General features: G+C 45.7%; 1 pseudogene; it reads left to right on the top strand.

Moving 5' to 3' along the window:
• Positions 1 to 5,718: 5,718 nt before the first annotated feature.
• LOC144495498 (dynamin-like GTPase OPA1, mitochondrial) overlaps positions 5,719 to 16,353 on the top strand; it is a 56,844-nt pseudogene continuing 46,209 nt past the window's right edge.

Raw genomic sequence — 16,353 nt, 5'->3', positions numbered from 1 at the left:
AATTTCTTGCGGTCTTGATCAGAGCAGGAGCCATACCAACCATACCAACCTTTCTGGTACAACCAGAAAGAATGGGTAGGACAGGAAATTCTGGACAGGTCCTGAATCCGTCCGGTCTCCAAAATCTTTCAAATTGCACCCAAAGTCCTCTGGAAGTGAATTGTTTTTTGAGTCTGTTCCACCCTGCTTGCATTAACAGAATGGTTTTGCTGGTACAATGGGACCATTTGTCACAAGTACCATCATTTCCACCAATATTATGCATGCATTCATTTTGGGACCAGATCGGGGCAGGTGTGATCTCACAACATATATCATGCTTCTAAGGCCAGGACTTTTAACCCCTGATGGGGCAGGAATGAAAATCCGTGCCATCTGTGGGCTCTTCACTGGTCTGTTCCTGGGTCATTTTGCAGGGGTGGTAGAGTGGGATTGGCAGGGTTGGAAGCCTGAAAGCAGCAGGTAGCCAATTTAGGTAATTAACAGCCTACTGTTGGAGGCTCTCAGGAATTTTTCAACCTCCTATTGGCCCTCCCAGCTTCAAGAGCCCACTGTTGAATTTAATTGGATGGTAAACATGTGCTTTGGTCAAAGATTGGCCAGTTCAGGGAAAATCACTGCCAGGAGGCACAGGCAGCACGGTGGCACAGTGGTTAGCACTGCGGCCTCACAGTGAAAGGAACCCGGGTTCAATTACCACAGCGGATGACTGTGTGAAGCTTGAACATTTTCCCTGTGTCTGCGTGGGTTTCCTCCAGGTGCTCTGGTTTCCTCCCACACTTCAAAGGTGTGCGCATTAGGTGGACTGGCCATGATAAGTTGCCTCTTAGTGTCAGGGGGACTAGCAGGATAAATAGGTGGGATTATGGGGATAGAGCCTGAGTGGGATTGTTGTCGGTACAGGCTTAATGGGCCAAATGGCCTCCTTCTGCACTGCAGGGATTCTATGATTCTCTGATTCTAAGTGGCTGTTCCAATACAGTGCGAGCTTCTGATCCCCATTTGACACCAAAGTTGGGGTCCCAAAATGAGACGGGAAAATCCTGCCCCGATGCCAATCGTTAGCAGGGTAATCTGGGGTTAGCGGGGTAACTCATTGGGGAGAGTTACAGAACAAAGAGATCTAGGGGTACATGTTCATAGCTCCTTGAAAGTGGAGTCACAGGTGGACAGAGTGGTGAAGAAGGCATTCAGCATACTTGGTTTCATTGGTCAGAACATTGAATACAGGAATTGGGATGTTTTGTTGAAGTTGTACAAGACATTGGTAAGGTCACACTTGGAATACTGCGTACAGTTCTGGTCACCCTATTATAGAAAGGATATTATTAAACTAGAAAGAGCGCATAAAAGATTTACTAGGGTGCTACCGGGACTTGATGGTTTGAGTTAGAAGGAGAGGCTGGATAGACCGGGATTTTTTTCTCTGGAGCGTAGGAGGCTGAGGGGTGATCTTATAGAGGTCCATAAAATAATGAGGGGCATAGATCAGCTAGATAGTCAACATCTTTTCCCAAAGGTAGGGGAGTCTAAAACTAGAGGGCATAGGTTTAAGGTGAGAGGGGAGAGATTCAAAAGTGTCCAGAGGGGTAATTTTTTCACACAGAGGGTGGTGGGTGTCGGGAACAAGCTGCCAGAGGTAGTAGTCGAGGCGGGTACAATTTTGTCTTTTAAAAAGCATTTAACAGTTACATGAGTAAGATGGGTATAGAGGGAAATGGGCCAAATGCGGGCAATTGGGACTAGCTTTGGGGGTTTAAAATAAAAGGGCGGCATGGACAAGTTGGGCCGAATGGCCTGTTTCCATGCTGTAAACCTCTATGATTCTATGACTCTCATCAATGAGAAAATGGTGAAATTGAATTTGAATGACGCAGCCAATCTTTAGCTCATGCTGCTGGGTCCGGGGTCATTTTGACTTTATAGTAAGATGGGCGAGAGGGCTAGCTCCACCCCCATTTGGGCGGCACCGTGGCACAGTGGTTAGCACTGCTGCCTCACAGCTCCAGGGACCTGGGTTCGATTCCTAGCTTGGACCACTGTCTGTGTGGAGTCTGCACATTCTCCCCAGGTCTGCGTGGGTTTCCTCCGGGTGGTCCGGTTTCCTCCCACAATCCAAAGATGTGCGGGTTAGGTTGACTGGCCACGCTAAATTGCCCACAGTGTCCTGGGATGTGTAGGTGAGAGGGATTAGCGGGGTAAATGTGTGAGGTTATGGGGATAGTGCCTGGGTGGGATTATCAGTGCTGTCTCGATGGGCCGAATAGCCTTTTTCTGCACTTTCGGGTTTCTACGATTCTATGATTAGCCGATGTAAAAGTGATTGCAAGAAGCAACATTCAAATTCACTTCTTCAGACTGTTAATCAACCTAAAAAGTCTTCACCAGGGAATGGTGGTGATAATGCAACAACAAAGATGTGACCCACTTTCAAGATATTTTTATTTCCCAGTGGGGCTTGAAAACTGGAAGGAGGTAATTTGTGTTCTCAAGGCCTTGCTAGCCATTCATCACAGAACTAACAACTGAAGGTAAAAAGTGTGTTAAGTAGAAATTAGATCCAGCTTGAAATTGCTGTCAGTAGATCAGACACTGCAGCCACCTGGTTGGAATTTTCATATCACAGGATCGGATCTGTTCACAGTGATGGAGAAGTACATCATCATTACTGCCTCTGACTGGATAATTTTCACTTTTAATTGGTTCATTATTTTCTGGAGGACTGAAGGTGAGGAAAGAGTGGCAGACCCATTCAGTCTTTTGAACCTGCTCCGGCACTGAGTTAGATCATGCCTGACCTAACCAAGGGGTAGCACGGTGGCACAGTGGTTAGCACCGCTGCCTCACGGCGCTAGGGACCCGGGTTCGATTCCCGGCTTGGGTGACTGTCGGTGTGGAGTTTGCATGTTCTCCCCGTGTCTGCGCGGGTTTCCTATGGGTGCTCTGGTTTCCTCCCACAGTCCAAAGATGTGCGGCTTAGGTGGACAGGCCATGCTAAATTGCCCATTAGCATGAGGGGAGCTAGCTAGGGTAAATGTATGGGGTTATGGGGATAGGGCCTGGGTGGGATTGTGGTCGGTGCAGACTCGATGGGCTGAATGGCCTCCTTCGGCACTGTAGGGATTCTATGATCTGTATTTTAGTTCCATTTTCCCACCGTAGCTCCATAATTCTCTGAAAACCCTTGCTGATAAAGATTTAGCAATCTCAATCCCGAAACCCCAACGTCAATGCTTTTTCGGGGAGAGACTTCATGATTTCCACTGCACCTTTGCGTGAGGAAGTGCTTCTTGACATCATTGTGTTGATGAAGGTAGGGCGGTTGATGTCATATACATGGATTTTAGTAAGGCGTTTGATAAGGTCCCCCATGGTCGGCTTATGATGAAAGTAAGGAGGTGTGGGATAGAGGGAAAGTTGGCCGATTGGATAGGTAACTGGCTATCTGATCGAAGACAGAGGGTGGTGGTGGATGGAAAATTTTCGGACTGGAGGCAGGTTGCTAGCGGAGTGCCGCAGGGATCGGTGCTTGGTCCTCTGCTCTTTGTGATTTTTATTAATGACTTAGAGGAGGGGGCTGAAGGGTGGATCAGTAAATTTGCTGATGACACCAAGATTGGTGGAGTAGTGGATGAGGTGGAGGGCTGTTGTAGGCTGCAAAGAGACATAGATACGTTGCAAAGCTGGGCTGAAAAATGGCAAATGGAGTTTAACCCTGATAAATGTGAGGTGATTCATTTTGGTAGGACTAATTTAAATGTGGATTACAGGGTCAAAGGTAGGGTTCTGAAGACTGTGGAGGAACAGAGAGATCTTGGGGTCCATATCCACAGATCTCTAAAGGTTGCCACTCAAGTGGATAGAGCTGTGAAGAAGGCATATAGTGTGTTAGCTTTTATTAACAGGGGGTTGGAGTTTAAGAGCCGTGGGGTTATGCTGCAACTGTACAGGACCTTGGTGAGACCGCATTTGGAATATTGCGTGCAGTTCTGGTCACCTCACTATAAGAAGGATGTGGAAGCGCTGGAAAGAGTGCAGAGGAGATTTACCAGGATGCTGCCTGTTTTGGAGTGTCGGTCTTATGAGGAAAGGTTGAGGGAGCTGGGGCTGTTCTCTCTGGAGCGGAGGAGATTGAGGGGAGACTTAATAGAGGTTTATAAAATGATGAAGGGGATAGATCGAGTGAACGTTCAAAGACTATTTCCTCGGGTGGATGGAGCTATTACAAGGGGGCATAACTATAGGGTTCATGGTGGGAGATATAGGAAGGATATCAGAGGTAGGTTCTTCACGCAGAGAGTGGTTGGGGTGTGGAATGGACTGCCTGCAGTGATAGTGGAGTCAGACACTTTAGGACCATTTAAGCGGTTATTGGATAGGCACATGGAGCACACCAGGATGGTAGGGAGTGGGATAGCTTGATCTTGGTTTCAGATGAAGGTCGGCACAACATCGTGGGCCGAAGGGCCTGTTCTGTGCTGTACTGTTCTATGTTCTATGTTCTATCACCCATGAATGGTCGAACTTTAAGTTTGAGATTGTGCTCTCTTGTCTGGACTCCTCACCCGAGGAAATAACTTCACCACATCTCCTTTGATCAAATAAACACTTTAATTAGATCACCCCTTAATCTTAAACACTCAAGGGAATACAAACCAACACAGCCTTTCCACATAATTTATCTTTTTTAGCCCCTGTGTCATCCTGGTGAACCGGTACCTACAGTAACAGCACAGTGGCACAGTGGTTAGCACTGCTGCCTCACAGCGCCAGGGACCTGGTTCGATTCCCAGCTTGGGACACTGCCTGTGTGGAGTTTGCACATTCTCCCCGTTTCTGCGTGGGTTTCCACTAGGTGCTCTGGTTTCCTCCCACAGTCCAAAGATGTGCGGGTTAGGTGGATTGGCCATGTTAAATTGTCCCTTAGCATCAGGGGGACTAGCTAGGGTAAATGCATGGTGTTATGGGGATAGAGCCTGGGTGGGATTGTGGTCGATGCAGATTTGATGGGCCAAATGGCCTCCTTCTGCACTGTATGATTCTATGATTCTATCCCCAAACTATCCAAAATATTGACTGAAGTGCAGTCACTGCAAATCTCGTGCTAAATTATTGCTACTTGTTCCGTGAATGGAATGGTTATGATTCCATGGACTTAGTTGGAAGGAGGGACTGTTAAACTGTTTAAGAGTAGTTTTCTTTTATCCTAATTGTGTGGATAGGTGGTCCAGGGTGAGTGGGACTTGAGGTTGTGATTGTTTGACCTCCAAGGCACATGTACCATTCCTGAGGGATGGTGCCCAGAACACTATGGACCAGGGCCAAATTCCCCGTCATTCACCCCCCACCGTTGCTGCAAGCGAGGACAGAAAATTTGGCACTCCATTCACTGCAGGAGGACCAGAGAAACCTGCTGGCAAGAGCAGCCAGACAATTCTCACCCAGGTCTTTATATAACTGCAGCAAATCCTCTCTCACTTTGTATTTCAGTCCGCTTGAGTTAAACATCTTAATAGCCTTTAAAATACTTTAGCACCACTTCTTCTTGAGTTCTCAGCCCAAAAGGAAGGTCCCACCATGGGTAGGGCAAGGAGACAGATCCCGAATTCACCCCAGCCAGAATGGGAATTGAACCACATACTGCCAGCACCAGTTTGATCCACACTGGCCGACCAGCTAACTGGTTCCCCCCAAGGAGGCAGAGGAGTCCGAGTTACCATGGCAGCACACACTTTTACATGCATGTTGCAGCCTGGAGCTATGGACATTGATGGTAGAGACTTCAATTTCTTCCATTACATGGCTGATCAGGAAGCTCTCCCGCTCTACCTGCCTGATCGCCTGCCACTGGTATGTGTTGAAAGGATTTGAAAGCCAACCCTCAACCCTTTTGGCCACAAGGGTAAGGGCAAATTAATGGCAGGGCCCTGAACAGCATTGATGTACAGAGGGATCTTGGGGTTCAAGTCCATAGCTCCCTGAAAATAGCCACACAAGTAGATAGGGTGGTAAAGAAGGCATATGGCATGCTTGTCTTTATTGTTTGGGGAATTGAGTACAAGAGTTAGGATGTCATTCAATTCTGGTCGCCACATTACAGAAAGGGTGTGCAAGCTTTGGAGAGAGTGCAGAAGAGGTTTACCAGGATACTGCCTGTGAGCTATAAGAAGAGGCTGGACAAATTAGGGTTGTTTTCTCTGGAGTGGCGGAGGCTGAGGGGAGTCCTGATAGAAGTCTATAAAATTATGAGAGACGTAGATAGGGTTGACAGTCAGAATCTTTTCCCCAAAGTTGAAATGTCTAATACTCGGGAGCATACACTTAAGGTGAGAGGGGACAAGTTCAAAGCAGATGTGAAAGGCAAGTTTTTTACACAGTGAGTGGTAGGTGTCTGAAACACACTGCCAGGGATACAATAGGGACATTTAAGGGGCTTTTAGGTAAACACATGAATATTCAAGGAATACAGCGATATGGACCAAGGGCAGGCAGAAGGGATTAGTTTAATTTGGCATCATGTTTGGCACAACATTATGGGCCAAAGGCCCTGTTCCTGTACTGTTCTATGATCTATGTTGTGTTCTATTATAAACACACCTTCCTTGGCCATCAGTTTCTGGAGTAAGTCTTGAATCCAGACGTGCTGTCTCAGAGGTAGGGATGCTACTGAACCAAGACCTCCTCCTTTTATACCTGCCTACAGGATTTCTGAACATGGGATTCCTAAATCGCTCTGGTCCTCTGCTGTTCCAGTTGAAAGATAGTCTGATCTTTCTCTCTTAGATCTAAAGTAGGTGAGTTATTTGTGAAATAACTCCTGAGAGGCTGGTATCCCTTCATCACACTCCCTTTATTTATGAACACAATTCCACTCCTAAGAGTGCTTCAGATACAAAGTCAGTGTCCGGAGTGCCAGTAGACCTCACACTCATCAATGTATAGAGATACAGTGAGGTTCCCTGAGGCAATCATTAACTCAACAGTCAGAGGAGGAATATATTTACCACTGATAGTCACATATTCCATGACTTACATATTACAATTTTCTTTCTGCAACCATTGTGTTGTCTCTTCCAATTCTGGCCTCTTGAACATCCCTATTTTAATGATGGCACCACTGGTGGCCAGGTCTTCAAGTGCCCAGATAGGCCCAAAGCTCTGGAAACCCTTCGCTAAGCCTCTCTGCCTTTCTACCACCCCTTCTCCCACCTTCTGCAAGATGCCCCTTAAAATCTACCTCTTTGATCAAGCTTTCAATCACCTCTCCCGATATTGTCCATGTAACCTGGGATCAAATGTTGATGGACAATGCTGCCGTGAAGCATTTTGGGATGTTTTACGATGTTAAAGGTGCTATATAAATGAAAGTTGTTGCTGTATCATCTAGTGCACTGGCCAAGGCCTTTGTGCAGCAAATCAGCATGATTGGGGCCTTCCAGAGGAGCCAGGCTGCAGCTGTGTTGCTGCCCAATCAATGAAGACAAAATTCAGAGGAGGGCTCAGAGAATTAGCCACTGCGGAAGCTGTTGCCTGTCTCGGTGGTTACTGCACACGCCATAAAATAACCTATTGTATTGTACACAGCCAACTGATAAGGTGGGGAGCTATTACAGTGAGGCAGCATTTAGTGAAAAGTTGAATGTGTCTGGCGTCTTTACCATAAAAACGTTCAAAGGCACAGTGGAAGAAAAACAGAAAATGATCGGTGAGATTAGGACAGGGTCGTCAAAGATATGTGTTTCACAGAGGCTTTTAAAACATGGAGGGACTTTTGCTTGGTTTATTTGTTCATGGGATGTGGGTATCGCTGGCTAGGCCAGCATTTATTGCCCATCTCTAATTGCCCTTGAGATGGTGGTGGTGAGCCGCCTGTTTGAACCGCTACCACCCATTTGTACCCTCAGCGCTGTCAGGAAGGGAGCTCCAGGATTTTGACCCAGTGACAGTGAAAGAACGGAGAATCAGGACAGTGAGTGGCTCGGAGAGGTACTCACAGGTGGTGGTGCTCCCTCGCATCTGTTGCCTTTGTCCATCTAGGTGGTAGAGACCACGGGTTTGAAGTGTGAGGTTTGAGAAGATAGTTTCAGACTGTCGGACTCAGGCAGCTGAAGGGTTTTTTAAACCAAGGGTGGAACAAAAAGCTAGGCAGATTCACAAAAAATGGAAGGCTGAGGAAAAGTCACTGGGGAGAGTAGGCTGTCGGCACGGGGGAGACTGCAGAGAAAACTTCCACCAACACAACGAAGGGATTTAAAGATGAGGACAAAGATTTTCCATTTACTATACTGGGAGATAGGGATCCTGTGTAATTGAGCAAGAACAAGGCTGATTAATTTGACAAGATGCCTGGCAGAAGTGTGACTGAGTTTTGGACAACTTAGTTTTTAATGGATTGTCAAAGTACGAGGCCAGGAAGGAAAGTATTGAAGTTATTAAATATGGAGATGAGGAAATATACTAGAGAGTTTCTTCAGTGAAGAGGCTTAAGCTGAAACAAAGGAGGGAAATTCTGCAGAGTAATTAATTTTTCTGTTGGGGGGAAACAAAGTAAGTGTTTGGAACTCACTTCAGTGTTGATCAAAATACCAAGTTTGCAAACTCTTCAGTTCAACTTCAGAGAGGGACTGCTGAGGGGAATTGAGTGACGTGGCAAGAGAGCAGAGTGTGTGTGGTAGGGGCTGAAGAGAAAGGCTTTCACCTTCCCAGGGTTGAACTGGAGAAGGTTACACCAAGATCAGGGCAAGATGTTTAACAAGACTTGAAGGAGACATCTAGAGAAATGTCAGAGAGGTGGAGCTGGGTGTGCTGGGTGTACATGTGGGAACTTGACTTGTACATTTGCAGAATATTGTCACTGATGTACATAAAGGGAGAGGAGGCACAAGAAAAGTAAAGTTTAAAGTAGGCTTACATTAACACTGCAATGAAGTTACTGTGAAAATCCCCTAGTCGCCACATTCTGCCGCCTGTTCGGGTACACTGAGGGAGAATTTAGCATGGCCAATGCATCTAACCAGCACATCTTTGGACCGTGGGAGGAAACCGGAGCACCTGGAGGAAACCAACACAGACACGGGGAGAATGTGCAATCTCCACACAGACAGTGACCCAAGCCGAGAATCGAACCTGGGTCCCTGGTGCTGTGAGGCAGCAGTGCTAACCACTGTGCCACCGTGCTGTCCCTCTTGGGTGGCACAGTGGTTAGCACTGTCGCTAACCACTGTGACTCTTGGTGGAAATCCCTGGCTGTGCAACTCAGGAAGGAAGACATTCCTGGAGGTAAGGTGGCTCTTTGGAGGGGTAAATTACAGCCATGTTAGGGCAGTACTACAAAGCTGAACAATAAAGAAGAAATATTGGAAGAAGATGGCCAACTGTGTTGAATGCTGTGAGGAGGTGAATGAGGAGAGATAATGCTTCATATTCTCAGTTACAGAAGATTAGCGCCATTCCGATTAGCGCCATTTTGCAACATGTTCAAGAGTAAAGGAAAGAAAGGAAGGTTAGAAGTAAGATCATTGTCATCAGATAGAAAGGACGAGATTGTGTTCTTGACAAGAGTGTACTAATACTTCTGTTGAATGAGAAAAAGATGTCTAAAGTAAAAGGAGCCAACAAACAATGCCATCCAGCAAGGGGGCTTGGAAAGAATAAACTAGTTTTTGAATATATTCCTGATGTTGCTACACCAGACAATCGCAGCAGTTTAACCCATATTATTATTTGAAAGAACCCAGAATGTTATGTTCCTGCTTGTAGAAAACATAATCCCATTGAAAGAGGCGCTTATATCTGACAGCTAATTCTGTTGTTTGGTAAAACTCCCAGAGGTGTTGTATTTCTGTTAGGTTTACTTTGGGCCAACACCTGCCAAAGAACACAGAGCAGTTTGAAAGTCAGGATCTGTGGTTCACAGCAGATGTGATCAACCATTTCCTGGTAGTTAGCATGTGTTGTGTTTTTTGGATGACTTATTCAAGTGGTTCCAGTAGCACAGGTAACTGGCGACAAATACGTGTAATCTACTCTTAATTTTGTCATTCAAATTGTCTGATAATTCCATTCTTATCATGTATTCATAGTTCAGTGTCTCACTTAACATGATGAGTGGTCGGACAATCCAATTTTGTAGAACAAAAATCATTGGCTGGAATTTTTCTGTCGGCCAGAGGAATTGGAGCAGGCGAGGAGCGGACAATGGAAAGGTCTGTTGACCTTGGGCGGGATTTTACAGTTTTGGGATGAGTGAGGCTGTAAAGTCCCACCCATTGAGTTATCATACAACCATACATGCAAACATATTAACTAGGAGTAGGTCCCTCGACCCCTCTCCGCCATTCAATACAATCATGGCTGATCTAATTGTAACATCAACCCAACATTCAGGCTTACCCCTGATAACCTTTCACCCCCTTGTTAATCTGCATGAAAAATATTCAAAGATTCAAAGAGAGTTCCAGAGACTCACAACCCTTTGAGAGGAAAATAATTCTCCGAAGTAGACTTTTGCCCCTTGCTTTGCACTGTAAATTATTATTGATCAGCATACATTAAGCTATTTCCAGAAAGTCAAAATAAGTAATTTGGTGGAGAGTGTACGGGCAGAATTTTCTGGTCATGCTTGCCCCAAAGCCTGCCCGAGGTCAATGGACCTTTACATGGTCTGTGACCCATTCACTATGATTCCCCTGGCGGGTGGGACTTGAAATTTCCAACCTAAGAACCATCTAATCAAAGAATCCCTCCAATGTAGAAGGAGGCCATTCGGCCCATCAAGTCTGCACTGACCACAATCCCACCCAGGCCCTATTAACGTAACCCCACATATTTCCCCAGCTAATGCCCCTAACATTAGAGGTAATTTAGCATGGCCAATCAACCTAACCCGCATGGGAGGAAACCGGATCACATGGAGGAAACCCACGCAGACACGGGGAGCACGTGCAAACTCTACAGACAGTGACCCGACGCCAGAATTGAACCCGGGTCACTGGCACTGTGAGGCAGCAGTGCTAACCACTGTGCCACCATGCCGCCCACAAAGATTACAATGAAAGACACCAACTTTGGCCTAAATTGCCTCGAACTGGTGGCCTGCTGTGATGGCCAAAAGAGGGCCAAAAGGACCAAAGACAATTTGTACTCTGGTCACATCAGAATAAATCAGGCCAGCTGTGAATGCCAATGAGACACCCTGATGCAGCCTATCTGCCAAGTCTTTACCCATTCTGCCATGCCCCAAGACCCAGGAAAATTAAGGAAGGGGAGGGCTGTGAGGTCTACAGAGGTTTGTAGTAGTTTTGTGGGGTCAGGGGGTGGACTCCTGGTCCTTCCAATTCCACAAAACACTGGCACTTTTCTGATCAGCCTCCATCAGTCCCTTTAAGAACTGAGAGCCACAAAAATCTAACCGCATTCCTTGTTCCCACAATGATGCTTTACAATGCTGCATTAAGCTTTCCTGCACTAACACTGAAGAGTAATTTGTGTTCAACAATAGGCTTGTTCTTAGACCTGGGTTTTTGTGGGTCAGGGAACAAGGGCATGCTGAGCCTATATACTTGGTTATCCAACTGCCAGGGTTGCTAACCCAGCCATACACTTGATGAGAAACTCCAGCATAAATTCAGCAAGGAGTTTGCTTATTTTAAATCAACATTTCCAGAATTGTAATTGTGAATTCTAAATTTTTTTGGCATTCATTTACCAATGTTGTTCCACTGATGCATAGAATTCCTACAGTGTAGAAAGACACCATTTGGCCCATCGAGTCTGCACTGACACTCCGAAAGAGCATTCCACCCAAGCCCTCCCCTCCGTCCTATCCCTGTAAACTTGCACATTTACCATGATCAATCCATCTAACTTACCCAACTTTGGACGCTGAAGGGCAATTCAGCATGACTAATCCACCCAACCTACACATCTTTGGACACTAAGGGGCAATTTAGCATGGCCAATCCACCCAACCTACACATCTTTGAACTGTAGGAAGAAACTGGAGCAGCCGGAGGAAACCCAGACAGACAGGGGGAGAAAGTGCAAACTCCACTTAGACAGTCACCCAAGGCCAGGAACGAGTCCAGGTCCTTGGCACTGTGAGGCAGCAGTGCTAACCACTGTGCCGCCCTATCAGATAAGTTATCTGCTATCCTTAACAATGCCACAAAGAGTGTGAGAAATACAAAAACAAGAGTCCAATTTATTATACAAATTGATGATCAATGCAAAGTAGAATAAATCTGTTTAGTTGGGAGCATTAGTGAAAAATGTGACATATCATCAATGCTCTGGTTGAGACAGGTCCTTGGTTCATTGTCTGTGGATACTTCATCCTGCATCATTTTTCTTAGCACATTATTTTTTGGTTGTTAGCTATTGCCTCCTACTCTGAAGGGCAGTGCAAGGAGGCAGGTCACAACCCCAGCTGGAATGGGCAGTGGATCTGTGCTACTGGTATCATTCTGCAGCACCTACGAATCATCTAAGCTAACCAGTTCCCCTGTCTTCAATAGCAATTTGATATATAGGCCAGTAGATCCCAGGAACATTGATAAACAACAGGTTAATCCAGGCCATTTTTCAAAGAACAAAAATCGAATAAAATAGATAACCCTGTTCAAAATACACCAGGCTCAATATTGCCTTTCATTGGGTTGACAATGTCTGCAATTAAAATAAATATAGGAATTAAAATCATAGAACAATAGGAGAAGACTCAGAAAATAAATAGAATAGTAAATAATGTTAACATTAAATAGCAAGGCTCTATTTTATTTTTAAATACCAAGCAAGAAGATTAGAGGAGTACTTTCTGATTTGGGACACTGTTGTTTCCAAATGCAATTTGAAATCAAGGTTAGGCTTCAAGTTTCCACTAAAAATTAATTTGAGTAAAATGAATTTGCATAATGACAAATGTAAAATCTTCCAAGAGTCAATGTAATTGGAGCAGGACTTTAAGGTGTAACTATTTCTTTTTATTTGCTTCCATTAAATAGTGTTCCTTGTTATATTTAAGCCTTGTGACCTAGTATTGTTTCATTGCTACAACTGAAAATGGTGTTAGCAGCACTTTTTAATAATAGATCTCCCATTTTCCATCTGTGAGTAATCTGACTTAATATCTTTTGATTTGATTTATTATTGTCACATGTATTAACATAGAGTGAAAAGTAGTTTCTTGCGCGCTATACAGACAACGCATACCGTTCATAGAGAAGGAAACGAGAGAGTGCAGAATGTAATGTTACAGTCATAGCTAGGGTGTAGAGAAAGATCAACTTAATGCAAGGTAGGTCCATTCAAAGGTCTGACAGCAGCAGGGAAGAAGCTGTTCTTGAGTCGGTTGGTACGTGACTTCAGACTTCTGTATCTTTTTCCCGACAGAAGAAGGTGGAAGAGAGAATGTCCGGGGTGTGTGGGGTCCTTAATTATGCTGGCTGCTTTTCCGGAGGCAGTGGGAAGTGCAGACAGAGTCAATGGATGGGAGGTTGGTTTATGTGATGGATTGGGCTACATTCACGACCTTTTGTAGTTCCTTGCGGTCTTGGGCAGAGCAGGAGGCATACCAAGCTGTGAAACAACCAGAAAGAATGCTTTCTATGGTGCATCTGTAAAAGATAAATGATTTACAAAAAAACATACTGAACTGTTCAACTGGTGCGACAACAATAATCTCTCCCTCAATGCCAACAAAACCAAGGGGATAGTCATCGACTTCAGGGAGCGTAGTGGAGAACATGCCCCTATCTACATCAACGGGGACGAAGTAGAATTGATTGAGAGCTTCAACTTTTTAGGTGTCCAGATCACCAACAACCTGTCCCGGTCCCCCCATGCTGACATTATAGTTAAGAAAGCCCACCAACTTTCTCAGAAGCCTAAGGAAATTTATACCCACTACGACTCTCACCAACTTTGACAGATGCACCATAGAAAGCATTCTTTCTGGTTGTATCACAGTTTGGTATGGCTCCTGCTCTGCCCAAGACCGCAAGAAACTACGTGAACGAAGCCCAGTCCACCACCCATTAGGCCTGATTTTACCAGCAGGTTGCGTCCATAAAGTCGAGGTGAGTAGCGCAATCCATGCCCATTTCTGCGCTGGTTCCCCCATTACCAAGGGCCGAAAATGGCCACCGTCGGGACTGCGCCCGAAATGTGCGCGAAGTCAATTTAACCGCATTTGCATGCATTTAAATTGACTTAATGGGCTGCACGCCCAAACTTACCGGCATTTCCCCCTTTATCATTGCTTTCGCCCGTCCAGATTCGGCACAAAACAGAAATGGTCCGTAAAGGTCCAATTCGGGCGTTCCAGCTTCTGAGGAGGTAAGTTCTGAGCTTCCGACGGCTCTCTGACTCAGATCAGTGATGGGATGGGAGGGATGTGGGTCAGATGGCCCCACTCAGATTGGTGGTGGGGGGAGGGGTGGGATCCGCTGCCATTCTGCCTCTGCTCAGTGAGGGGGAAGAGGAGTCCGCTGCCACTCTGCGTGCGATTGGTGGGGGGAAGGGGGGCGGGGGGGCCATGATTGGTCTGGGTAGCAAGGGAGTGGAGGGATAAGGAGGTCACTAATGTTGTGGGGGTGGGGCAATGTCTGTGCAGGCCAAGGGGAGACATTATCCGGCCCAGGGGCAATGTGGCAGGGGAGCATTTTTCTATATTTTCTTTACTGCGCATGTGCAGTTGGAGGCACCAATCGGAGCTGCCGATCAGGCGCGTTAAGCCCTGCCCACAGGCTTCTGCTGTGTGATTCAAAATCGCTGCTATTTTTTCAGGCAGAGTGCGTATGGGGGCATCTGAGAACGGGTCTAAAAGTTGGATCTGAAACACTCCCAGCTTCAAGTCCACCCAGCACTTAGAATCAAAATGGTAAAACAGGGCCCACTGACTCTGTCTACACTTCCCGCTGCCTCGGAATAGCAGCCAGCATAATTAAAGACCCCACGCACCCCGGACATTCTCTCTTCCACCTTCTTCCATCAGGAAAAAGATACAAAAGTCTAAGGACACGTACCAATCGACTCAAGAACAGCTTCTTCCCTGCTGCCATCAGACTCTTGAATGGACCTACCTCACATTAACTTGATCTTTCTCTACACCCTAGCTTTGGTTGTAACACTACATACTGCACTCTCCCCTTTCCTTCTCTATGAATGGTATGCTTTGTCTGTATAGCGTGCAAGAAACAATAATTTTTGCAGTATGCCAATACATGTGACAATAATAAATAGTTCAAAAGAGTTCCATGGTGTACGCTGGTCAGTTTCTTCGTAAAATATATATTTTTGGTATAAAAAAGCATTAAAAACATTTCTGCCAGTGTTTGTGGGACTAAGAAAATGAAGACAATTGGACAAGCCTTCTTGCAATTGGTTGAATCGTTCAGGTTTGCCCTGGATGGTGGCCATTTTTGTGGGTGGGGCCTGCAATGAATTGAATTTGACCCAGCATAAAAAAATTGCAGACAACAGGTAAATTATTTTGCGTGTTGTAATTACCTCAATAAGTTACATTGAAGTTGGCCTCTTGGAGAATGAGCTCCAGAGAAATGCAGACAAATGAAAGACAATGATTGTCATGGGAACTAAGATAACATGAGCTCTTGGAATGGACTTTCCTCTGCTTTCCCACCCAAAATTGAGTCTGCTACTGGTAGGCCTATTTCCATCTTTCCTCCTCAGACTAAATTTTCCACTCCATCCCATGCCACATGCTATACTTTCAGTGCTCAACACTTGGCAGTGAGGGGTTGAGGCCCAGCTTCCCAACCTGCTTCCCTCCTGTTTTTCTGCTGTTATTGCTACACTACCACATGGTTGGAAATGAAGGTTCCTTCACCTCATCTCCAGATGCTACACTGGTGTCTCCAGTTCAAAACCACTCAATGTTCCTCTGCAGCAACAGTGGGGCATTTAATGGCAGAATGAAAGCTGCCAGGCTTGGATGATGATGCGATCCGATTGCCAAGAGGAAGCGTCAGAACCAATGGTTCTTTTTTATATTCATTTGTGGGCGTCGCTGGCTGGCCAGCATTTATTGCCCATCCCTAGTTGCCTTTAAGAAGCTGGTGGTGAGCTGCCTTCTTCACAACTGAGCAGCTTGCTAGGGCATTTCAGAGGGCATTGCTGGGGCTCTGGAGTTACATGTAGGCCAGACCAGGTAAGGATGGCAGATTTTCTTCCATAAAGGACATTAGTGAACCAGATGGGTTTTTCCAACAATGGTTTCATGGTCATCAGTAGATTTTTAATTCCACATATTTTTTATTGAAAAAATCTGCCGTGGCGGGAATCGAACGCAGGTCCCCAGAACATTAGGTGAGTTTCTGGATTAATAGTCTAGCG

Source organism: Mustelus asterias, chromosome 7 (genome assembly GCF_964213995.1).
Source record: "Mustelus asterias chromosome 7, sMusAst1.hap1.1, whole genome shotgun sequence".
Lineage (NCBI taxonomy): Eukaryota > Metazoa > Chordata > Chondrichthyes > Carcharhiniformes > Triakidae > Mustelus > Mustelus asterias.
Note: the sequence above shows the minus strand (reverse complement) of the source record. Positions and strands in the feature narration are given on the sequence as shown.